Below are 27,416 nucleotides of genomic sequence, written 5' to 3' on the forward strand. Positions count from 1 at the left end.
GAATCTTTACTAAACACGAATAACAAATTATATAAAATGTTTTAAAGTTGATAGTGTCATATTAATGCCATAAAAATGTACATTTTTTCTCAATTATTGTACATATTTATTGTTTTTATCTCATATAGATAAAATATAACATGCGATTTGTGTTGTTGTTTTTTTTTTCGAATTGTATGTTTATGTATAATAATAATCAATCAATTCGAGAGTTGATCTGTGTTTATTAATTATTGTAACCAAACTAAGTGACAAACATTCATTTTGAAAAAAAGCTTATTTATCTGTAAAATATTTGTTCTGTTCTGTAACGATATCTACTCCAACACCGGGAAAGACCGGAGAGAAATATGTAAATACACGTGTGCGTGCGTGCGTGCGCGTTTTGATTTTTTTCTCACTTCCACTTGTGTAACTATTCTTATGAAACTATCCGGAATATATGTATTATAAAGTTTGACTTTGTGGGAAGGGCTGTTGCTAATGTTGTAATAACTTGTAGCCCAACCCATTTGCACTATACTTATATGTACATTTGTTTTTGTTTCTTTGTGTGTTATTCATATCTTACATGTATTATATAGTTGCAATAAAATATTATTAAACTAAACTAAAAAAAAAAGAGACCGGACAATAAACGTGTGGTACTATTCGCCGGTCATTAGTAAATCCCGCGAGAGACCGGGAATTACCGATAGGAGTACATCCCTCTATAAATAGATTTTCGGAATATTTAGGTCATCAACTCATCATTCTATTAACAGCTTTCGGAATAACATACCATAATAACCCACTGTGTACTACAAAATGATAAGCAAAAATACCCCGAAGAGCGCGATTTATTGACGGAAAAGGTTATTTCATTTGAAAATGTTTGCATTGCGAAATTCTCCAGTTCGCCATTCATTGTACATATCGCGACTAATTAATAATCAAGCACCCTCATACCGATCGGAATGATCGGCTTTTATTATTGGCAACTATAAAAGGCTCGAGAAGTTGCTGTCGCCCTTTCACAAAATCTCATTTCATTCCAATAGGCGCCGCGCTTCGGCGCGGACGCCAATAACTGTTAAAACAATTAAAACAAGAGGGCCATGATGGCCCTGAGTCGCTCACAAGAAACAACTGTTTTTCAGTGATTTTTCAAATAGTCCAGGTCAACTTCAACTTGCCTCTCTAGTTGTAAGGTTTCCCGACACTGATTGTTTTCTTTTTCTTTATAGTAAAAATGATAGGAACCAAGTTTGGGTCAATATTTATTTAAGATAACATAGGTATACTAGTCAACTCAACCAGAAAGTTAACATTTCAGGTTAATTATCTTACTCTTTAATAGAAATGGGAAAAATTGTAACTTTAACTACATAAAGGAAAAAAGCAAAAGGTTGTTTTGATGAAATGTATTCAGTGAACATGAAAACAATTTTACATACAATATGTGAAACAGTGCAAAATTACTTTCAACAAGTGATAACCAAGTTTGCAAAATGTGATTCTGAATAGAATAAGGTAATTGAAACTGATATTAAAATAGCACAAAAAAATGACAAATTACATAAAGACAAGCAAGAAATACTTCTAAAGTTGCCATGAGTTCACTTAAACTTAAGTTTTGTTCCTTATGTAAAATGCAAGTTGCAAAAGATTATAAAGTAAAATAAGATGAAAAATAATTTAAGCCATATCTACATTTATGAATAAATTCAAATTTATTAACATTTAACTTATTAGTTCGAGTGTTTTTCTATTGAAAAATTATTTGAATATTACCTAATTAAAAAAAGAAGAAAAAACTGATATCAGGGAAAGTGGATATGCAGCTGGAGAAGGCCAGTTCATCTAATATCTATCGATCAGGCTCTTCTATATATTATTAATATATTCCCATATAATACAACATATACTGTAAATGAGTCTCAGTGAAAAACAATCACCTATCTATTACACAGTGACAATATCCCATGCACATGAAACATCAGGTTCAACAGTGTGTCACAATATTTATTGAAATGTGCTTTCTCCAAGTTCGTAAGGTACCAGAATCAAATGTAATAATTCTTTAGGCCTTATTTCTTTTCCTGGAGTGACCTACAAATGAACCTGCATTGATGCAATGCCCACAAACAGAAAGATACAAAGCAGGTGAATGACCTCAAGATCTCTGAAAAGCAAACAGGTCATGACATTAAGACATTCAATCTTTTTTATGCATAACATGTAGATACATGTCAATTCAAGAGAGAGAATTTACTTCAAAACGAGGGAGATTTTTTAACTGACAATAGACATAGTAGGAAATTTTGAAATGAAAAAGAGGGAGATTTCTTTATTTTTTTAAAACACCATCAATTAGTTCTGAAGAAGAAGATGTTTAAAGGTGTTTCTGTTTTTAGCTTTAGCGGCCCCTAAAAGGGCCAATCAAATTAATGTGAGCAAACTTGATAAAAAATTACCCAAAAATGCTAGAGACAAAGTTTGATGATCATCCATTAATTTGTTCTGTAGAAGAAGATGTTTTAAGGTTTTTCTATTTTTAGCCCTAGAGACCCCTAACAGGGGCTAATCAAATTAATATGAGCAAACTTGATAAAAGACTACCCAAGAATGCTACAGACAAAGTTTGGTGATCATCCATCAATTAGTTCTATAGACGTTTAAACGTTTACCTATTTTTAATTTAAGGGGCCCCTAAAAAGGGTCAATCAAAATAATATGAGCAAACTTGATTAAAGACTACACAACAATGATAAAGACAATGTTTGGTGATCATCCATCCATTAGTTCTGTAGAAATAGACATTAAAAGGTATTTCTATTTTTTAGCTTAAGCGGCCCCTAAAAGGGGCCAATCAAATTCACATGAGCAAACTTGTTGAAAGACTACCCATGCTACATACAAAGTTTGGTGATCATCCATCAATTAGTTCTGTAGAAGAAGATATCTAAAGGTTTTTCTATTTTTAGCTATAGAGACCGCTAAAAGGGGCTAATCAAATTAATATGAGCAAACTTGATAAAAGACTACCAAAGAATGCTACAGACAAAGTTTGGTGATCATCCATCAATTAGTTCTCTAGAAATAGACATTAAACGGTATTTCTATTTTTAGCTTTAGTGGCCCCTAAAAGGGGCCAATCAAATTAATATCGGAAAACTCGATGAAACACTACATGACAATGCTACTAACAAAGTTTGGTGATCATCCATCAATTAGTTTTGTAGGAGAAAATGTTTAAAGATATTTCTATTTTTAGCCCTATAGACCCCTAATAGGGGCCCATCAAAATAATATTAGCAAACTTGATACAAGAGGGCCATGATGGCCCTGAGTCGCTCACCAGAAACAACGGCTTTACAGTGTTGGAAATTACTTTTTAAAAGAATTTGCTGAAAGGCCAGTCTAGCTCTTTTGGCAAGTTCAGCTCAACTTTAACTTGCCCCTCTAGTAATACACTTTCACAACACTGATTGTTTTAGCTTTTTTCTTCATAATAAAAAATAGGGCCACTAAGATGGCCCTAGATCACTCATCTAACCCATCATTTCATTATTCACAATATAAATTGAAATATTTTGCCCTAATATTTTGGAAAGGTTTTGTTAAAAATATGTATGTTGCAAGTGTGTTCCTATGAGACTATGTAGAATAAATGCAGAATAAATGACCACGGGAGCATAATTAATTTTGACTAAACAATTTTTTTTAACTTTTTTTACGAAAACAAAATGTCACATGCAAAGCATGTAAGGTGTAGATGTTTGAGGACAACACATTTTTAATACATTCTGTATGGTAACATAACTGTACCTCAAAAAAGGACAATAGGTCAAACATTGTAAAAAATATGAAAAGATGGCCAGTTGATATCAAAATTCAATTCAGCATCAGAAATTACACCCCTAGTCCAAATTTAAAATCTGAATGTCAAAATACAAGAAAGTAGGTCAAATGGTGTCAATAATACCTAAAGTAGGTCAGCTGGTATCAAAATTGAATTCAACATTAAAAATAACACAAATTACACCCCTGGTTCAAATTTCAAGTCTGTGCATAAAAGACAAAAAAGTAGATAAAGTTATATCAAATATATCAAAAGTAGGCCAGTTCATATTAAAATTCAATTCAGGATCAGAAATTAAACCCCCTGTCTAAATTTCCAGCAGGTACATCAAAAAACGACAAACTAGGTCAAACAATATCAAATAATAATATCAAAAGTTAAGTCAGTTGATATCTTAATTCATTTCGCATCAGAAATTACATTCCTGGTCCAAATTTCAAGTCTCTGTACATCATTCCAAATTTCAAGTCTCTGTACATCAAAAACAAGAAGGATGAGCAATGGTTTCAAAAATATCAAAAACAGTTCCACTGATACCAAAATTTAATTATGCAAATGAAACTCAGGTTCAACAGTCTGTCCCAAAATTTATTGAAATGTGCTTTTTCCAAGTTTAAATCCAATTCAAAAAAAAAAGTGCAAAAAAATACAATTTTTAACAAAATTCAATAACAAAATTGAGCATACAAACTCATCTTTGTTAGTCAGGTACAGGAGAAACAAATTTAATGTTTTTTAGGCCTATTTTTCTTCCTGGTTAATGACCTACAGCTGACCTTACAATGATGCAATATGATGAGCTGAATCATAAATAGGTCATGACATTAAGACATTCTCCAAGCCATTGAACCTCTTTTGGAAAAGTTTTTTTAATGACATTTATAATCATTATATTTATATTGTGACCTCCTATAGTGTGAAGAGTTTAAAACGTAACATATCTTCTTTGTGTGAAGTCAAAACACGTTTACTTTATATTTATAAAAAGACTGTGTATCCATTGTCAATAATTTTTAATATTAAATTTGAGCATAAAATATCTTTAAACTATAATTTGAAGAAATGCCATGACCTGGGGAATTAAAGCTTTAGCTTTAACAGGGTCAATCAAATTAATATGACTAATGAGCAAACTTGATATAAGACTACCTAAGAATGCTAAAGACAAAGTTTGGTGATCATCCATCAACTATTTCAGGAGGAGATGATGTTCAAAGGTTTTTCTATATTTAGCTTTAGTGGCCCCTTAAAGGGGCCAATCAAATTAATATGAACAAACTTGATAAATGACTACCTAAGAATGCTACAGACAAAATTTGGTGATCATCCATCAATTACTTCTGTAGAAGGAGACGTTAAAAGGTATTTCTATTTTCAACTTTAGCTGCCCCTCCATTACTTCTGTAGAAGGAGACGTTAAAAGGTATTTCTATATTCAACTTTAGCTGCCCCTTAAACGGGCCAATCAAATAAATATAAACAAACTTGATAAAAGACTACCTAAGAGTGCTACAGACAAACATGTAATGGTGATTTCAGTAGGAAATGATGTTCAAAGGTTTTTTATATTTTTAGCTTTGGAAGCCCCTAAAAGCAAATTAATATGAGCAAAACATGATTAAAGACTACCAAAGAATTCTAAAGACAGTTTGGTGATCATCCATTAATTTGTTCTGTAGAAGGAGATGTTAAAAGGTTTTTCTATTTTTAGCTTTAGCAGCCCCTAAAAGGGGCCAATCAAATAAATATGAGCAAACTTGATTAAAGACTACCCAAGAATGCTACAGACAAAGTTTGGTGATCATCCATTGATAAGTTCTCTAGAAGAAGACATTTAAAGGTATTTCAATTTTTAGCCCTAGAGACCCCTAAAAGGGGCCAATCAAATTAATATGAGCAAACTTGATAAAAGACTACCTAAGAATGCTACAGACAAAGTTTGGTGATCATCCATCAATTAGTTCTATAGAAACAGACATTTAAAGGTATTTCTATTTTAGCTATAGCGGCCCCTAAAACGGGACAATCAAATTAATATGAGCAAACTTGATAAAAGACTACCTAAGAATGCTACAGACAAAGTTTAGTGATCATCCATCTTTTAGTTTTGTAGTAGAAGATGTCAAAATGTTTTTTTCTATTTTTAGCCCTAGAGACCCCTAAAAGGGGCCAATCAAATTAATATGAGCAAACTTGATAAAAGACTACCCAAGAATGCTACAGACAAAGTTTGGTGATCATCCATCAATAAGTTCTATAGAAACAGGCGTTTAAAGGTATTTCTATTTTTAGAAATAGCGGCCCCTAAAAGGGGACAATCAAATTAATATGAACAAACTTGATAAAAGACTACCAAAGAATGCTACAGACAAAGTTTAGTGATCATCCATGTATTAATTCTGTAGTAGAAGATGTCTAAATGTTTTTTCTATTTTTAACCCTAGAGACCCCTTAAAGGGGCCAATCAATATAATATTAGCAAACTTGATAAACAACTACCTAAGAATTCTACAGACAAAGTTTGGTGATCATCCATCAATTAGTTCTGTAGAAATAGACATTTAAAGGTTTTTCTATTTTTAGCTTAAGCGGCCCCTAAAAGGGGCCAATCAAATTCATATGAGCAAACTTGATAAAAGTCTACCCAAGAATGCTACAGACAAAGTTTGGTGATCATCCATCCAGTAGTTCTGTAGGAGAAGATGTTTAAAGGTTTTTCTATTTTAAGCCCTAGAGATCCCTAATAGCGGCCAATCACATTAATATGAGAAAACTTGATAAAAGACTACCGAAGGATGCTACAGACAAAGTTTGGTGATCATCCATCCATTAGTTCTGTAGAAGAAGATGTTTAAAGGTTTTTCTATTTTTAGCTCTGTCAGGCTGTCAACCAGGTCTTATCCAAAATAAAGGAGAAATATAAGAATATTTTTGCAGGAAATATAGGAGTTTTTGGATCATTTTGAGGCAAAAAATAGGAGTTTTCAACTTAAATTGTTTAACTTACCGATGCTTTTATAAATGTAAATTATTCTTACTTTTACACATACTGTTTCTACAATAAAATTTCTACCGTATAAGTGAGGGAAACCATTAATTTTGAACCACAGCATCAGCATCCCAGCAGAAGGCTACAACAATGATCATCACCATCATCTGAATGGTCACCTGTGATGTATTTTTTATCTAAAATAAGGCATACAATTTTACAAAGCTTCACCAAAAGATAACACAAAACATAACAGAATAAACAGTATCTTAACAAGAATGCTACCAGAAGTTGGTGCTGTAAATGACAGGGACTTGATTAATGTTTTAGTTTACTGACACTTAGACCAGCAAATATCTCACACTGTTTCACAATCTTATATCCTTACTATTACTGTTCACATTGTTATTACCAAAAAAGAAAAAAAATGATGATTTGGCAGAATAATAAAAAGTAAAATCAAATGTAAACCAGAACATGAATCATTGGCCCAAATTTACATAACGTTATTATGAAGCTGTAGTGGAAATACAACAGTAAATCCTTTGACAACAAAATAGTTATTGAGAAGTTGAAATCATAACATCTCAGGTACATACAAGAATTGAATAGATATGCACATAAACTTATAAATACATTTTAAAAGCATAAATCAAACTTCCTGTGGACTTGACCAAAATAAATGAGATCACATAATATGAATAACATTTCAAGTAAGAAAGTTCAATCCTTATTGCTAAATGTCTTCACAAAGTAGAAGAAACATAAAACTGTAAAACATGTATGGAAAATTTGAAGTCATCGGTTTCTTACCTCATCACCAGGCTTAGTGCTGTTAAAAATAAAATATTATTTTTATCAGCATAAACTGTCTGGCCGTGCTTTAATTCCTGATTTGGAAGAGCAGACATGGTCCCCTCAGTACATAGGTAGTCTCTCAGAAAAAGTATATGTAATTGTAAATCAGTAATTTGTTTTGAATCAAACTTTATTGTAAATTTAAATATCTAAATGTTTTAGCACCAGTCTATCACTGTGTCCTTTTCTTTTTTAAATGTTTTCTTAAGAGACTTGCCTTGTATTTCATCACTGGGGAGTATGTGAAAAAAATTGAACAAGATATTGGCTTACCTAAAATAAAGTTGACATACTGATGCACTGCTTTTCATGGTGACCATGCAGATGGCTATGAGGAGCACAGCAGCTTAGTATAGTAATGTGATGCTGATGCAGGCATAGACATTCTCTTACCTGTAAAATACAATAGGCCAGAAGCAGTACCAAAACTGAAATCTCTTTGAATTTATCAGCAATATATTTGAAAAAATATATAGGAAAAATATTCAAAATATAGGAGAATATAGGAAAAATAAGAGGTTTTTTAAAATATAGAATTTGGACCCAAAATATAAGAGTTTTATAGGAATATAGGAATCAGTTGACAGCCTGCTCTGCTGACCCCTAAAAGGGGTCAATTGGAATGACATGAGCAAATTCAAGTGTGACTGTCACAAGGATGCTATAGACCAAATTTGAAGTAAATCTGCTAAGTAGTTTCAGAGAAGAAGACGATTGTTGACGCATGACGACGGACGACGGGGCATCCCCCTTATATACTAATAGCTCACCCTGAGCCTTCGGCTCTGGTGAGCTAAAAAGAAGAAGAAAAAAGAAATAAAGTAAAAAAAGAGATTGGTCATCGGCAATTTTTCTATCCAAGGGAGACAACTAGTACAATTGGTGCAGTAATTATTTCTGTATGGTACATTCCCTTTATCTCCGCTGTATGTAAAACTGCGCATATTAAAATGATGCTTAATATTAAGTTTCATTAACAATTTTAGAAAGAAATTTTAATTCAGTATTTTTGCTGACATAGAAATTGTGATGTTTTTACCTGTATTTATGTTTTTCTAGTATGGTCAGGAAGAAATACGATGAAGCCAGCATGAAAATGGCCATTTCTGCTGTAAAGCAGAACAAGATGAAGATAAGAAAAGCAACCGCGGAATACTGCGTCCCAAAATCAACCTAATCTGACCGTATTCAGGGCCGTTATGAAACATCAGTAAAGGGGCCGACTCGGCAGATTACGCCCGAGGAGGAAGCTGGTTTGGTTAATTACCTGTTGCAAATGGCAAATCAGGGATTTCCACTAAATAGGCAAAGGACCAAAGCATATATTCAGACAATTGTTAAACGTTCTGGTAAGAGTTTTGCCATGCTCAGAACTCAATGCTTCAAATTATACATTTTCTAAGTCATGCACATTTAGTAAAACACTTGTTAAACGGCTAACGAAGTGCCGAATAAATCTATGATCCCTTTGTCATGCTGACTTCAATTAAACACTTAAAATACCACACAAGTGAAAATATTATTAAATTGTTGATGCACATATTAAACAATTAAAACGTATTCACAAAATTTCAGGACAGAGCACATTTTTTAATTTAGATAAAGGACCTTCAAATCAGTTGCTGAAAAAATTCATACAGCGGCACCCGGAATTATCCGAAAGAAAACCAGAAAATTCCGACAAGGCAAGATGTTCAATGTCTTACAAGAAAGTCATGGCTGATTTCTTTGTTCTTTTGGATGACATTCTTGGAAAATATGGCGTCAAAGACAAGCCGTCGCAGGTATATTTAAATTTGAAATTATATTGCTACTACAGTGAAATCTTACTCGAATTGTCTTTTCACATGTTAATTCGAAGGTCAGCTTTTTTCTCCTATGCGTCTTGAGTCGTTTTCATTTGTTACATTTGTATTTATTTTGCTGTGTGCAGTCCGTATACTAGACGCGGGAAATTATTTCTGATATTTGCGCATGCGTCAGTTGTTTATTTTCGTATTGTCTACTTAGTTCATATAATATTTGTAATTAATTTCTTATTTACATCAGGCAATGTTTACATTTTATGTATTTTAGATTTTTAATTGTGACGAGAGTGGATTTTCTGAGAGAGAAACAGCCAGATATTAAAAAGTTATTGGACTGAAAAAAGGACACGTATTTCGACGAAGAGTCACAACGACTGATCATATCACTGCGCATTTATGTGTTTGCGGAGATGGCAGATTTTTGCCAACCATGGTTATATACCAGGTACAATGTAGTTCTGATATAATTAACATAAGAAATCACTAAAAATATAGCAGAACCGTGATTTTTTTTATTCCAATGTCCCGAATTTATTCAGGTAGTACGTTGCATTCTATCTTTTAATTATGTGTGATGGCTATGCCCTTGTTTTATACTATTTTGTATTTAGTCTATTTTCATATATTTCTTTTTAAATAATAAGTTACAAAATTGTTATATTAGATTTATTTTACAAGGGTTCGCTTCCACACCGTAAATATACTGATGGAATACCAGATTCCTTGGGATAAGCAACCAGTGAAAATTGGTACATGGACACCCAGTTATTTCAAAGATGGTTTGCAGATTTTTTCATTCCCAACTGCGGCCGGGATCGTCCTGTTGTCCTTTTAATGGATATTTGTGACGCACATATCAGCCGTGAAAAGGTCAAAACAGCCATTGCAAATGATGTAGTGTTGGTAGGACTTCCGGGACACACCACATATCCTACAACCTCTTGACGTAAAAGTATGTAACGTTCAAGGTATGATTTCAAAAATTCAATTTTCTGATTCATTCATATAAAGCGTGTTAGTGAACACGCATTTTATTTAAAGTAAGTTGTTCAAATTTGCTTAGGTTCCAGGTTGCATTACAATTAAAAGATTATCTTAGTAAAATACATAGTTGAGACTAGCATGGAATAGAATAAAAAGAATAGGTCTAGATGTCTGTAATTTAAATGAGCAATAGTCCTATCTTTAATTGTTTCTCAATACATTTGTACATACAAAATTGAAAACAAGAACGTGTTTGTTAAACAAAAATGCCCCCGGCTCAGATTCTTGTCAGTAGCAATATTCTAAAAATGTTTACCCATTCACTCAGTTATGGACAGAAAAATTGCCAAAAAATTGTAGACACAAGTTATATAGCTTGACAATGTCATGGCATTTTGTAATTGTGAAAAATATAAGTTGCCAAGTCATTGCTCTAGCTTGTGAAGTTGAAAAATATTCATTTTCATGCAAGTTATCTTCCTACCAAATATGAAATACATGTCATTAAATAAAGGCTGTATGGGAAAAAGTGTAAAAATCTATTTTTAGCACTGGTGACCTTAACCAAACTGACCCCTAACTCTATCTTAAAGGAGAATACCATGTAAGTTATCTTCCTACCAAATATGAAATACATCTGTCAATAAATAAAGGCTGTATGGGCAAAAGTGTAAAAATCTATTTTTAGCACTGGTGACCTTGACCCAACTGACCCCTTACTCCATCCAAAGGAAGAATACCATGCAAGTTATCTTCCTACCAAATATGAAATACATCTGTCAATAAATAAAATCTGTACTGGCAAAAGTGTAAAAATCTATTTTTAGCACAAGTGACCTTAACCCCCTGATCCCTACCCCAATCAAAAGGATGAATACCATGCACGTTATCTTCCTACCAAATATAAATTATATCTGTCACTTAATAAAGGCTGTATGAGCAAATGTGTAAAAATCTATTTTTAGCACTGGTGACCTTGACCCAACTGACCACTTACTCCATCAAAGTTTATGTTTCTATCAATTATAAATAACATCTGTTCAAGAATAAAGTCAATACACCTGTAAAAATGTAAAAATCTATTTTTAACATTGGTGACCTTGACATTGGTAACATTGACCTGAACCAAAATGACCCTTACTACACCCAAAGAAGGAGGACCTCCCTTGGCATGTTTGTATTAAACAAAGACATCACATAAAATATAAAGGCTGTATGGGCAAAAATGTTTATATTTATTTTTTAAACCAGTGACCTTGACCTTGACCCTAGAGACCGCTTACTCCACAAAAAATTAGAGGACCATCAAAGGTATATACCTACTAAATATGAAAGATATCATTAAAGACATTAAGCAATTTGGAGAAATTTAGGATAAATCCAACTTGCCGAAATAGGTTAACCAGACAAGGCCCTATTTTCAAAGTGAAAAAAGGGAAATAACAGGGAAATATGGATGACACAGTTATATAACTTGGCAATATCATGTACTTCTTATTGATAAGTAAGTGTGGAAATTATAAAGCCATTAGTATAGATAGAACTTAAGATATTTCCAACTTGCCGTTTTAGGTAAACCATTATTCATTTTCTAAGTGCTGAAAAGGGCAATAACTTTATAAATATGAAAGCCAGAGTAATGTTACTTGCCAAGATCATGTACTTTGTATTGATTAGTAAGTGTGTAAACTTAGAAGCCATTGGTACAGGTAGAACTTAAGAAAAATCCAACTTGCCGTTCTAGGTTAACCTCGTACGGACAGACGGACAGAAGGTTCAATCACTATATGCCCGGGGCATAGAAACCAAAATCATCTTTCAGGTAATATGCCCACTTAAGAGTCGTTTTTCTGAAATGAGGGCAAGACTTGGTTTAGGTGGAGCTGGTGTAAGTATTGGGAAAGCAAAATTTCCTATTGTACTAAAACATGCAATTGACAGTGCTACTCCAGCATCAGTTCAGGAGGCATTTGCTGTAACTGGAATATGCCCATACAATCCACAGGCCATTGATACTTCAGAGCTGGTGAATGCTTCATTTGATCATCGTAACGGAGGTAATAAAATTAAATTTTGCTCATTATTTTTTTGTCAATTTAACCCAGTTTGCGCTATTATTTAAGTGTTCAGTTCCAGATAGGCAATTTTACAGAAGACAAACACCAATTAGTGCACTTAAGCGGTTCGAATGATTTTTTAATCTTGGTAGTTTATGACATAACCAGTTTGATATAACGAATTGTAAAAAACTTTTGAAAATGAACAAACTTGTTACATTCATTTTTTTCTATAAAACGAAAGTGATGAACAAATAAAGACTTGTGATAAATGTGGTCACTTTCTATCAAATCCTCTGGTAAAACGTGGATTGATACCAGCGAGTCTTGCAGACATACTATTGCCTCCACCAGTAAAGTCCGCTGAAGTTCAACGAAGAAAGAGGGTTGTAGCAGAGGGTCGTTTGATTAGTGGAGAAGACATGCTTAAACAGCTAAAGGTTTGTCTCTATTAAAAGTTTTATTCAGCAAATCATTTGATACATATAATGGTTAATCATATAAATTATGCATTTGAAATAGTACAACAAAAGAATAAGATAAAAAAAAAATGTGATACAAGCACAACTGTCCTCGCTGGAAATTACATCTCAAGTAATCATTTCTTCGATGATATTTTAGTGCTTATAATTAAGACGCATTTTTAAAACATTTTAGGAGAAAGAAGATCTTGAGAAGAAGAAAGTTGAGGACATTGAGAGGAGAAAGAAAGAAAGGGAAATGAGAGGGGAAAAGCAATTGGAAGAAGAGGCACGCAAAAAAGAAAAAGAGAATGGAGGAGAAGGAACTAAACGAGAAAAGGTCAAAAGCCGAGCAAAGAAAAGACAAGAGCAATCAGTGATCACATGTGTCGCCTCATTATGGCCAATTTCATGCTGAGACAAATTTTGTGACAGACGGACAGTGCGCAACTCGACTTGGTACTGATCATTCCTGTAAAGTTTGGATAAAATTCCACCAGTAGTTTATGAGGAGAAGCCCGGACAAGCTTTTGTGTATCTGGCAACACACAGAAAAAACACCTTTTTATCAAAGGGCCATAACTCAACCAAAAATCATTCAACCGGGAAACCCGTGCAACATTCGCAAGGACTTGAGCTACAGATCAATCCTGTAAAATTTCAATGAAATTGCATTTGTGGTATTAGAGAAGTAGTCCGGACAAACTTTAAAAATAAAAATTATTTTAGGGCCATAACTCTGACAAAAATCATTGAACCGGAAAATGCTGACAATATGCACAACTACACTTGGTACTGATCCTTCCTGTGAAGTTTGGATGAAATTGCACCAGTAGTTTATGAGGAGTAGTCCGGACAAGCTTTTGTGTATCTGGCAAGACACAGAAAAAACCACCTTTTTATCAAAGGGCCATAACTTGGCCAAAAATCATTCAACCGGAAAATCAGTGCAATATGCGCAAGGACTTGAGCTACAGATCAATCCTGTAAAGTTTCATTGAAATTAGACTAGACTTGATACTGATCATTTCTGTAAAGTTTGGATGAAATTGACAAGTTTTGTGACGGACGGACAGACGGAAGGACGTCCGGCCGAAATGGAATAAGGGGCCATTTCTTTTGTTATTTTCTATTGTTTAATAGAGGGCCAATGGCCCCTTACTCTATTGTTACGGAATGAACTCTATTGTTCTTTTTTGTTCTGTTTACAGTTAGATGGCCCCCTATCCTTATTCGGTAGTGCGGACAGACAGACAGACGGACAAACAGACAACGGAGAAGTGATCCCTATATGTCGCCACTACTCCGTAGAGGCGACACAAAAAAAGGAAAGAAAAATAAGAGAATTCGGCTGCCGCTGCAGCACTTATGACTGGGATGTATGTGTGTGAGGTATGTGGGTTGCATGGCCTTGTAGATGATGATGTTAATGGAAGGTTTTGGTTTGGGTGTGATGAAGAGTTATGCCAACGGTGGTATCATGAGGAGTGCTTGACAGATTGTGAAAGGATGTATGTACGGGAGAGCTTAGAGGAAAGTGGAGATAAATGGTTCTGTAAGCGGTGTAAACCATGGTTGTATGAAGAGGAGTGAAAAACACTTATTGATAAAAGTTGTTTCACATTTCTTACTAGCTTTGGTTTAAATACAAATTTGTCTTTCAAGCAATGAATTCAATCTATGTCAGTTTAATGATTAGCTATATTTGAAATTAAATTGAATATGCATATTATTATAAATTTATGATTAATTAATGATTTTCAAAATAAAGAAAGGCATAGCTATTCATACATGCTTTGCGTTTATTTTTTACTTGAATAATGCTCTAATAGTGAAACATCTGCCTGTTAAGATCACAGGCAGACACTCAAACGCTAAACGCTATTTTCCCGTTTCATTGGCTAAAAATCGTAAAACACAATACATTATTCATATTTGGCACTTTTCATCATTTTTTGGATATAATGTAGTAATTACTGAAGATATTTGGCAAATTGTTATGAATAAAATTCTTTAGATGTAAAAAAAAGTTTCATCTGCTTTTGTGCTTTATCCACAATTTTAAACATGCAATCACGCTGGCTATTTCTCAGTGGTTCATGAGGTACATACATATTCCCAGAGTTCATTTTTCTACTTGCAAAAAAAGTGCATACATCAACATTACTAGCTTAAGTTTGAGAAACGTAGAATGTAGTTAATTTACTAAGAAAAGTCAGTGAATACATTTTCATTATAGTCTTAAAGATATGTCCGGAAACTGGTTCTGTAATGGTGAGAAATTAATCCTTTTAATGCCCTTCCTTAACCGTTCATCTTTAACCAGGTAGTATAAATTACAGTTTGAGACGAGCCTAGAGCTCAAGCTTTGGTATGGCCAATTTTATTAGCATACGTATATTATCAAGAAATCAACGAACGAAAAACCTCAATTTTTGTCCGGAAACTGGTTCTCAACCAGTATATCATTATCATTTCATAAATTTATAAATGATAAATTTTAACACACGATGTAATGCTTGTGACAGAATAGGGGTTTACAAAAGTAATATCTTACTTATTTTGTATAATCTCTACTTAAAAACTTTGGGGAAGAAATAAAACAAAATGTAATTTACCTTATCAATGTTGTCGTTCACTTGGTCAGAAGTAATCTCAATATTCTGTATTTCCTTCACCTGAAACTCAAAATTATCCTCAATGTCCCACACGAGGGTGTCTTGATGTCTATTCATCATATTATGATGTCCAGATAATCTTGGTACATGTTTTATGTGCTGATTTGGATCTGTAATATCAATATACAGAATTGTATCTCTGGGACAAATGTGAAAACGGGTAAAATAGAAATGCCAAAGTTCCTGTTCAAAGCTGTTTAATTTTTAGCAACAGCTAATCTGCTGAAAATTTGTTTGGGTTTTTTTTCCTGTTGATATAAAGGGGGAAGGGTTTTTTTGTATGCAACATATTAAAGTAAAATTTTAATTTTCTACAATTTGGGTATTTCCAATTTATTATTTTTTTCCTTTTTTTAAGAACTAAAAAATACATATGTGTAAATAAATTTAACAAAAAATTTTTTCTTAACTGTTGTGGGAAAATTCTAGTTTAATGATTAAATGCTTTAAATTTTTTAGTTTTAAAATTTTCCCCCAGTTAAATTTTTTTTTGTTGAAGGGGTTTAGATTTTTGGATTACTTTTGAACATGGAAGACTGATTGGAATGTTTTTTTAGCTTTATATAAAAGGGGACTTTTTTTTCATTTTTTGACCTTTTAAGTAAATCGTTATTTTTAAAAACCCTTTAATAAAATTTTAAAATTTATCATTCAACTTGGATATAAATCAATTTATTGGAGCCTGGATTTAAAACAGATTAATCTATTCTTGTGGATTTTATTGTGGGAATTTATTCTAAAGTGTTCTTGGATTTAACTGTGCTGTTAAAAATAAAGGATCATTCCAGGATCAGACTAGACATTTGAGATTTACATTTTTATTTGGACTTCAGGTATTTGTAAACATAAATTGTAATTTAATTTTTCTTTAATAATTTTTCTGTAATAAATTTATTATTGTTACAAGTTTGTTGCTGGCTTTTCTTTATTGTTACGCCTGGCTCGTAACAAGGGAGAAAGGGGGGAGCTACTTCCCGAAATTTCATCCTCTTAGTTCAATCAAAAATGGCAGCCATATTTTGAATTCAGACATGCACGATAGATGCGTACCCATAGAGTGCATTCTAGCTAATATATACAATGACTGTGCTCAGTTAAAACCTTAACCTGCTGAATTACTGTAATGGAATTTCCCTGCATTGAATTTGAAATAATCCATTCAAAATTTAGGGTTTCAGTATCAAAAATACTAAAAGGCTGGTCTGGATCCATGCTGGTTGCAACGCATTATGTTGGTTTTGTCACGGCGAGGCTCATTTCAGAAGAAGAAAATAATGAAGAATTACCAATACATGTACTTACCCACAGTGAGAATTGAATGTTTCTTGACCAACCAAAACTCAGGAGCCATGTTCCGCTGAATACATGTGTACATATACTGAAAAAAAATAGTACATATCTCCTTAATTTCATTTTCATATAGTTACCATGTGTGATATGTGTTTTTTTTATTATAATAAACTAGTTATTTTCTCTCCTTAAAGCATTCTTTGATCTTTTTATCAATAGGAACCAGCACTGATATGATTGAACTGATATGATTAAGAGGACCTTTGTTAAATAATTTCCAACTCCCTTCATACAATTTGTTTTTATGGTCTAACTTTCATTCAAAACAGCAGAACCAAATGACCACACACAATAGTCATTGCAAATAAGAAAACATGGTTGTTTCTAGATCTTACCATGGGCAGAATAAAATATATTCAAATGATCAGAAATTAGTTTCATGAAAGAGTTTAGAGCAGGTGTTTCTGACATGATAGTCATCACAACAGGGTTAGTCAGGAGGTAGATGTGATATTAAAGATCTTGTTACCCATTTTTTATCATTTATTTCAAAAATATAATGCTCAAATGAAGATTTATCAATATTGTAAGTTCCAAAAAGCATTATTTGTAAAGATATTACCGAATTTACATTTCATGGTAATAAAGGGAGGTATAAAGGGTATAAAGTCTAAGTCAATTTTTTCAATAAGAAAATAAATGCATAAACATATATTTTAATGATTACATATAATGTGGACAAATATTTACAGTACATATTTTACATATTCTCCGATGTTTGAAAATTGTTTTAGAAGCATAATTATATACATATATATAAAATTTCACTTAAGTTTGGTAACTTCATGCCAGCCCCCATAGCTCAATAGGTTAGAGCGCGAGACTAGTAATCTCAACACCGTGGGATCGATTCCCGAGCTGGCCAACTAAAATTACTTCTAAGTCTATCGGATGAGACTTTAAATCAAGGCCCATTGTATGAGTGCTTTAACACTTGGATGCTAAAGAACCAAGAGAAGCTTCTGGAATTGGGGCATCTTTTTTTGTATCTGTATCTTGCACTATCCTCCACAAATCTAAAATGACTAATACTCTTCTGGAGGACTCGCCACCTCTCGCCTATATGGTCAACCCGTGGCGAGTTTAAATAAACAAAATACACACACAATTTATAATCACTAATTCAATATATTTCACAGACATTGCCTTGTTGCATTATTTCAAAGAAAACAGAAAACCAAAATATTTACCTTGAATTGCTGAAGTGCAGTTTTACCATACAAATAATCTTCTTGTCCGACCACTTTCAGTACATAGTCATAGGACTTTCGTTGTGAACGGTTATGCCACTTGCAGACAGCATTATCTATGATGATATCAGGGCATTCTGTTACATGTGATTGAATCAGAAACTTTGTCTGTAAAAATAAATTGAAATTAATATGATATGATCGAAATGTGTATATATTTCAACCCATTTATTTCATTTTTCGCAGTATGTTTTTCAAATTAATTCTATAATTGAAAAGATTCCTTTGGTGAAAAATCCATTCTGTGCAAATTTGTTTACTTACTGCACTTGTACATTGTTTCTAATTTTAGGTAATTAGTAACAACTGTTTATTCACTACAATAAAATCCAACAGAAGTCTCTGTTACAAATTAATAATTCTTCTTTGAATATAAAATGAAATACAAGTAAATATAAGAATTATACAATCTGCACCAGCTATGTTATATAATACATAATGTGTCTCTATGGTCCAATAACAATTGACGTAACTAAAGTGAATTATTGTAAGTATTACACACCAACAGCTAAGCCAAGCATACATTATAAATACATACTGGTCATTATTAAAGCATATATTAATGTAAAATGAACTCAAAATTTACTTTCAAACCATAACTGAAACTTATTTTGTTTTCTCTACAACTTTATTGAATTTGACACAAAGTACCATAAAAACACATTTTGATTTGATAAGCACCTGTATTGACAACATTTTAACAGGTTTTATGACACAATAAAAGCAGCTGTAAGGATATATAACCACAGTTCCTAGGTTTAGGCTATGTAACTTATATAGAGTACATTGCCATAAAACCTGTCAAAAAATGTTATTACAAATATTTTTATACTGCATGATTGCTTTCTTTCTAGTTTCATTACCCTAATTACCCTAGATATCTTAAAATGGACTTGTCCATCTTTTAATCTGAAGAAACACATGCATTATTTTTTGGCAATTTTTAAAAAGTATTGACTGAATAGTAAAATGCAGACCATGACCAGAGGGCTTGGATATGCTTGCTGATCTTTGGTCTGCGCTGGTCGTATGGTATTACTAGTTTTGATGCATCAGGCAAGGGGTTAAAAAAAAGAAAATAATTTATTAATGTGGAGCAGCATCAATAAACATGATATTTACATCATAATTATCCAATGAAAATCATTGTTACAGATATGCAGTGTTGTAATGTCAGTATGAAGGTGTTCAAACACTGTAAGCCTGTCAATCATGCAGGAACCGCCTGTTTGTTTAATACTCAAGCTAAATAAAGCTGTGAAAACTAAAGCATTAAAACCTTGATTTGCTAGATAATACACCTGTATATCATCTGTATAAAGTCACTAAAACAACCTTCTACCTCTACATGTATATAACAATCTAGCATGAATTAGCATTTAGAAAGTTAATTTATCACACACCCGTGCCGATTTTGCGACTCCGTAAATATGGTATTGCACGGCCGTGCATATATTTTGACGTGACGTCATTAGCGTTATACAAACATAGTGTAAAGACGCGCTAAATGTTAGCGTTATCTTATAGGCGCGTCAATGTAAAATGACTCTTATTTCACTTTAAACGGTCTTTATTTTTGGTATGTGATAAACAGAATATTAAATTTGTGTAAGTTCAATACTGAATTTATTGCACTCGTTGAATAAAATAATATTATGCTCGCCAGAGGCTCGCATAATATAATTTTATTCAACTCGTGCAATAAATTCAGTATTGAACTTACACTCATTCAATATCCTCTATAGATGAAGTATGAATCAAAGTGATGACAGCACTATGGTATTCACGGCTTTTGAATGATGGACAAGAGCACTGCATGATGTGCTGTTTATGATTGTCTGAAAAGGCCAATCCATTTTGATAAAAAAATGTAAGTTAAAAAGTGGCATTACTTCAAAATTATAGCTTTCAGAATTATGCCCTATAACTAGTGACTGCTATTTGTCAGGATAAGCAAATATTCAAAGTTAATAAAATGATTGAATAATGAATGGGCTACATTTTGCACGATGATGATGGCATCAAAAACACAGCAATCGTAATAGCTCAACTTTTTCTTCAAAAACAGACCAGCTATAACTGAGTAGGCTGTATGATCCGCTATCAAACGGAGAGAGTTTACTTAGCCAGGTTTTTTTCTATTGAATTTTAAACTACTTGTTAGTATAAAATGATAAATGCATTGTATGAATACAAGTCTATGAACCTCTGCTTTTTCTTGGGGCAAAATCTAATTACTTACCACCAGATTCTGTTCTCAAAATTAAAACAGACAAATAAATTACTCACAATAAAAATCATTTGACTACTGGAAACATCCACCTATAATTACTCTAATTCTAATGAGTGGTGACATGGCCGAGTTAACACGTCGTCAGACTAGTTATCTAAGGATTGTTGACCTTGTGGGTTCAAACCCTATCAGGGCAAGCCGTTGTTTGCTTAGTATTGGTTGGTTCCAGGAACAGATTAGAGATTGTTTCAATAAGTTTATAACTTCCAACAAGATCAAACTAAAATAAATTTGTATAAACTAAACTAATTCTAATAAAACGGTACTAACGATACATATTCCTACTCCATATTTTTTAAACAGTGCTATAGCAAAACATTGTCAAAAAGCAAGTTCATTTTTTGTGAACTTTGAAGAAAAATGTTCAGATTTAAAATCAACATCACTCACATGTTTCGCAGGTGTCATAATATTTTGTTGTTTTAAAGATAAAAACAAAATACTGCAAGATTAAATTTAACAAGAAATAAGGTGCAAAGAAGTAAAGTTATAACTGAATTTTTCCATGTACATAAAGGGATTTTTTTGGCTTGTCTTATAGCCAAGAAAATTTTGGACTCATGAGAGGCTGAAAATTACCCCAGATCGATCATAAGGTAACGTGTAACCAACGCTGAAAAGCCTTTGACTCTATCTCAATCCCTTGAGAAGTTGCAAGACTTTGAAATAAATTTTGATGGAAAAAATCGAGGCAAAACAGTGATTTTTGGCAATTTTGAGATGTCCCCTCGTTGCCATGGTAACAGGAAATTTAAGACTGAGCATGTCCTAACAAAGACAATGGTACAGTCAACATTTGTGCCAAGTTTGATTAGTATTGAAGCATTTTTCATAGTTTCATAGCAGTTTGAACTTGTAACAGGAGGCTTTTCACTGAAAACGGCCATTTTTCACAATATGCTCGTGTGGGAAAGGGTTAAAAGTTACAAAATAAAAATATTGAATTACAAATTCTAAAATCTTGAAAATAAGGGCTTCTTCATTGTTATAGTGCTTAAATGTTTGAAGATGCCATGCTAGTCGGTGATTCTTTGCATTCATATAATCAATGCAAAATAAAGTCATGTGTTTTCCCAACTTTACAACAAAACAGCGCTGAAATTCCCAAATCCATGGGTATAGGTCATGTTCTCAAAATCCTGGAAAAAAAACCTGACATACATCCTGCTGAAAAAGCCTGCTTATGAAACACAAACAAAACTAACAAAATGTAAATAATAGAATTTTTTGTATCAAAATTTTTTTAGAGCCAATTCATCAGGACAATAAGGTGAACTCACATTGGCTTCTTGTATTCGTACGGAGACGACAAGGTAACCGTTGTTCAGTTTTTTCTTCAGTTCATCCGGCAAGTGATCGGTACTACGAAGTTGTAAAGGATACCTGTTCTCAAATAATGCGTGGAAATCCTTGTGAAAAAAAATCAAAGCATTACTTTACTTGTAAATTATCAAAGCATTTTGTAGTAATATAATATAATGAGTGAGACTAAAAAAAGTGTCGCAGCACCACAATAAATACTGTTTTCTGATATATACCGGACAAGGTGCTTGAATAATTAAATGCTTATATCTCACCATTTCAATTGCCAAAATGCACTTTAAAACATTGGATTCATCTTTTCAAACTGTTTTATATACAAAAATGAATAAAAATGTAAGAATCCGTGTAAAAATGATATTTTTGTACTTTGTTGAGTGTCTAAAGGTACTGCTTCCACGCTGCAGCGAGTTAAATCCAAATTTGATAGGGTTATTAAGGTTATCTTAACATGAAACTTGTATTTGACTTGAGTGGATTTTACTAGGATAAGACCTTTTGAAGCACAGTAGCTTAGTAAAATCCATGAGAACTCAATACAATTGATAGATCAAGATTTTCCTATAATAACTCTTTAATCATAACGCTTAAACTACATAACATAACAGCCATAACTTTTTTTTATTTTAAGCACAAACCAGCAACTTGAGTTAAACCACCCATGTTCTGTAAGCTTGCTGGATAACTTTCTCACATGGAAAAAATTCAAAGTACCTGGAGGTATTCAAAACAAAAGTGACAAGGGGCCACATGACTACTGCTCTCACTTTATTAACATTTTAGCCTTTTAATTTATGAAGATTGCGGAACATGTATAGATAAATGTCTGAAATACAATTTACAAATCAAACCAGTAATAAAAACAGGACTAGATCATGTAAATAAACAGACTCCACTTACAGCTGAAAAACAATATGTCAATTGTATCTATAAAGGTTTTAACATGCACGTTAATAGAATAACTTACATTTTGTGGCACTTTGCTTAGGGCAAAACTGTACATCCTTTTCCTAAAATCGTCTACCTCTACTCTTGGCATGGCATGCATTTCCATGGTAACTGAAATAATTAAAGACTACATAGATGCAAACGTGGCATACACATCATATTCTCATATTCTAATATCTTTAATTTCTAATGTGATTCCAATATACATGTACCGGTTTGATTCCCCCTAGGTAAAATGCATTTTGAAAAAAAGACCTAGGGTTGTCTGAGGAGCATCACATTCTTCTTTTCTTAACAATAGATAGAAATTTGCCATTTTCAAATTAAACAGATAATTTGAATACAAGGTCACATTGACCTTTAACCTTTTGTCAGTCAGAACTCATAATGGTGTATCCACATAATTATCAAGTTTCAAAGTTATATATAAAGATTCATAATTAAAATTATTGACCATAAACAAAATCATGATGTTACAAAGATCAATTTGACCATGACCGTTGACCTTTTGACCCGAACTGAGTATGGAAGGTAGGACTAACATAAATCTTAATGCATCCTTCCCATCCAGGTACACCTACATACAAAGTTTTAAGTTCTTTGGTCAATGCACTTTACAGGGAGACACACACACAAAATTTTCATTTTTTCGTTTTGAATTTTTCATTCATTAATCTGCAGATGTCTTAAAAATGAATACACTAGGCAGTTACAGGAACAAAATTTTTCTCCTTATAAAGAATAAAATGATGGTTTCCTAACTTGACCCATGTGGGTCAGGTTAGAGCATTAATATTTCACAATATTTGTCACAGTGAACTCTGTTTACGTTAAAAAAGCATGTCAAAGGAATGACTTAGGTTTGTTTCAATCATACAATACCCACAATATCTGTTTTTGTAACTTCCAGGGTTTGTTAAAGTCACATGACTAGAAATACTCGGTGATTCTGTCGGCATCTAAATTTGGTTCAACATATATAGATATATTTACCAAAATACATAAACCCAAAAATATATAGAATTTATACAGAAATTCATGCTGGGACTTTTACAAATGTCATTTTGGCGTGATTTGCGTACATAAGGTAATTTTACTATTTTTTGTCATCAATTTGCCTGAGTGTCCCTTTAATTCAATGACAATTTTAATGTTTTGTTATTACAGGTCCAGCAACCTTGATTTGAAAATGGCTTGTCAAGTAAAACTCATTCAGGATCATCCACATTAAGTTCCAATTTAATCCCTTTGTTAAGTATATAAACAGAAGCTAAATGTTAAGGTTTACCAATGTCAACTCCACCATGTGGGTCATGTACCATTTGGCAAATGGTATACTTAATGATCAGACATAAATAAAGCAATCAGAGAAAACTTTTTATAACCCAATTAAGAGATGGGTATTTTTTTCAAATAGCCAAGCTTATAATGTAAGTAACTAAATGTTAAAGAAGAAACTGATTATGCACTGCCTTGAAGACAATGTTTACTTACTGGAAAGCTAGCAGTTACTGCCTACAAAACAAATGTTTAATATCAAGCCTAGATAACTGACATTTACTGCCAAGAAAGCCTACATTTGAGCCGCGCTATGACAAAACCAACACAATGGGTTTGCAACCAGCATGGATTCAGACCAGCCTGCGCACCCTCGCAGTCTGATCAGGATCCATACTGTTCGCTACCAGTTTCTCTACTTGTTATGAGGTTTGTAAGTGATGGATCCTGATCAGACTGCGCGGATGTGCAGGCTGGTCTTGATCCATGCTGGTCGCAAACGCACTATGTTGTTTTGGTCATGACGTGCCTCAATTTTAATGCCTAGAAAACTTATGCTTTTAACCTAGAAAGCAAGCCTGTATTCTGGAAGACTTACGTTTACTGCCTAGAAGACTCGATATCTGTCTGTCAATTGTCTGATATCCTTCAATATCCTGTCTCTCTTGGAGGCGGAGAAACTTTCCAATTGGTCGAATGTCACTGAGGCGGAGACTTTCATCCGTAACCTCCTCCTATATTGCATAAATATCATAATTTTCATTTATTTCATTCAAGCCAGAAATGTCTACATTCTATAAAAGTTAAGTTATATATACATCAAAACAATATTTGCATCAAACTTATTTCTAGCTTAATGCAAATAACTTTATGCTGCATGCGTGTATTTTATGTTTTTGCTACATACTTATACTGTAGACTGCTGACAGGATAAAAAGCCCAGACTTTAGAAAGATAATTCAAATTTAACATTAACCATCGTAAAAGTTACAAAATTACTAGTATAACAAGTGTGCCATTGTACCAAATATTCAAAAATGTTTTTTCTTTGATCTTTCTTCACTATTGATTGTCTTAATTCAAAGAGACTATCCCATTGTTAATTTAAGGAATTTCAAAATGAAAACTGAAAATTGGTCAGCCCAAAGTATAAAGCCTGGTCATACTGCACAACTGTAACCTGGCTCTATAACGAGAAGTTCAAATCCCCACAGGGACTTTGGATTCTTTCATGTGAGGAAGCTATCCAGCTAGCTTACGGAACGTCGGTGGTACTACTCAGGTGCCCGTTCGTACCAGAAATATTGCACGGAAGGGCACCTGAGGTCTTCCTCCATCAGTAAAGCTGGAACGACGCGATATCACCAATACTGCGTCGATGTGACGTAAAAAACCTAAAACAAACAAACTATAACGAGAACAAAGTTTAATCAATTTTCATTCCAGCATGGTAAAACCTAAAAGGTAAATCTGTAAGTGTTAATAAGTAAGATCATTACCTTTTCTCCATTTCTATTGAGAAATTCAAAGAAGTAGTTATCTTTTCCTTTTAATCTCTCAAACAACGGATAGTTCTGTGCTGACTTCCACAAAGCCTGAAATTCACAAGAAGTAATAATTGTAGATATTTTAAAATCATATTAATTTTCATCAGTGCAACAAAATACAATGTCATGCACAAGACTTCAAAATATACCTTGGTACTGAATCCTTAAACTGTGATATTCTCTTAATGTTAACCCATAATAACTATTTCAAGCACAACAACCTTGCACATTTACAAACATCTTTACTTTTTCAAATAAAACAAGAGGGCCATGATGGCCCTGAAGTCGCTTACCTGTGACCGGAGCAGGGCCAGATTAAACCCCGAGGCTTTTATTTGAACAAACTTGGTAGACACCCATTAGAAGATGTTTCATGCTAAACATCTAAGGTCTAGCTCGTTGGGTTTTTTAAAAGAAGATTTTTTTTAAGTTTTTCCTTTACACATATAGTTAAAAACAATGACACACCTGGGGCAGGGCCATTTCTGACCCCAGGGTTTTTATTTGAACAATCTATGTAGACACTAATATCTTAACTCTAGCTATTCGGTTTTTTTTCAAAGAAGATTTTTAAGTTTTTGCTTCACACACATAAGGAAAATCAATGTCCCCCGGGGCGGGGCCAATTTTGACCCCAGGGCTTTAATTTGAAAAATTTGTAGACACTCACAAGAAGATGCTTCGTGCTTTATATCTTAAATCTAGCCATTTCAGTTTTTCAAAGAAGATTTTTTAAGTTTTTGCTTCACACATATAAGGAAAATGAATGTCCCCCGGGGCGGGGCCAATTTTGACCCCAGGGCTTTAATTTGAACAAATTTGTAGACACTCACAAGAAGATGTTTCATGCTAAGTATCTAAACTCAAGTTATTTGGTTTTTCCAAAGAAGATTTTTTAAGCTTTTTTTTACACATATAAGGAAAATCAATGACCCCAAGGGTGGGGCCAGTTTTGACCCAAGGGCTCTTATTTGAACATACTTGGTAGACATCCATTAGAAGATGTTTCATGCCAAATATCTTAGCTCTAGCTCTTTGGGTTCTTTAAAAGAAGATTTTTAAGCTTTTACTATATGCATATAGGGAAAATCAATGACCCCGTGGGGCGGGGCCAATTTTGACCCAAAGCTTTTATTTAAACAAACTTGGTAGACACTCACTAGAAGATGTTTCATGCAAAAAATCTAAGCTCTAGCTCTTTGGTTTTTTTAGAAGAAGATATCTAAAGTTTTTTGTTTTGGTTTCCATGGCAACCAGAGTTCTGCATGGAATTGAATTCTTTGAACAATTTTCAAAGGTGACCACCAAAGGAACATTCCTGTGAAGTTTGCATGAAATTGGCTTAGTGGTTTACGGACCACAGACAGACGCCGGACTGACGATGGACGAAGGAACGCCGGACTAAAAGCGATCACAAAAGCTCACCCTGTCACTTTGTAAAGGTGAGCTAAAAAATGAAATTAATGTAATGGTCAAAAAGGACTTTTCAAGTTTTACTGGCAGATGAAATCCTTAGATTGCCTAGTCTATGTTCATTGGTGGAAGAAAGATTTGGTTCCCCTCCATTTGTTTTCTTTCAGGCATTTGCAAGTATTAGAGAATAATCACTGAGTCATTCATTAAGCTATCTTTGACAGCTTGGAACAATATGATGTCTTTGATGAGATTCAAACCAACCACTAGTATATGGAAAAATAAGTTAAGTTATAAATGAAAAATATCATGGTATAAATCTGTTCACTATATAGGGC

At 33.2% G+C, this 27,416-nt stretch overlaps 1 pseudogene; it reads right to left on the reverse strand.

The window, feature by feature from the left end:
* LOC132753022 (phosphatidylinositol 4,5-bisphosphate 3-kinase catalytic subunit beta isoform-like) overlaps nucleotides 1-27,416 on the reverse strand; it is a 73,723-nt pseudogene that overhangs the window by 37,061 nt on the left and 9,246 nt on the right.

This window comes from Ruditapes philippinarum, unplaced genomic scaffold (genome assembly GCF_026571515.1).
Source record: "Ruditapes philippinarum isolate M1 unplaced genomic scaffold, ASM2657151v2 ctg689_1_1_1_1, whole genome shotgun sequence".
Taxonomy (NCBI): Eukaryota; Metazoa; Mollusca; class Bivalvia; order Venerida; family Veneridae; genus Ruditapes; species Ruditapes philippinarum.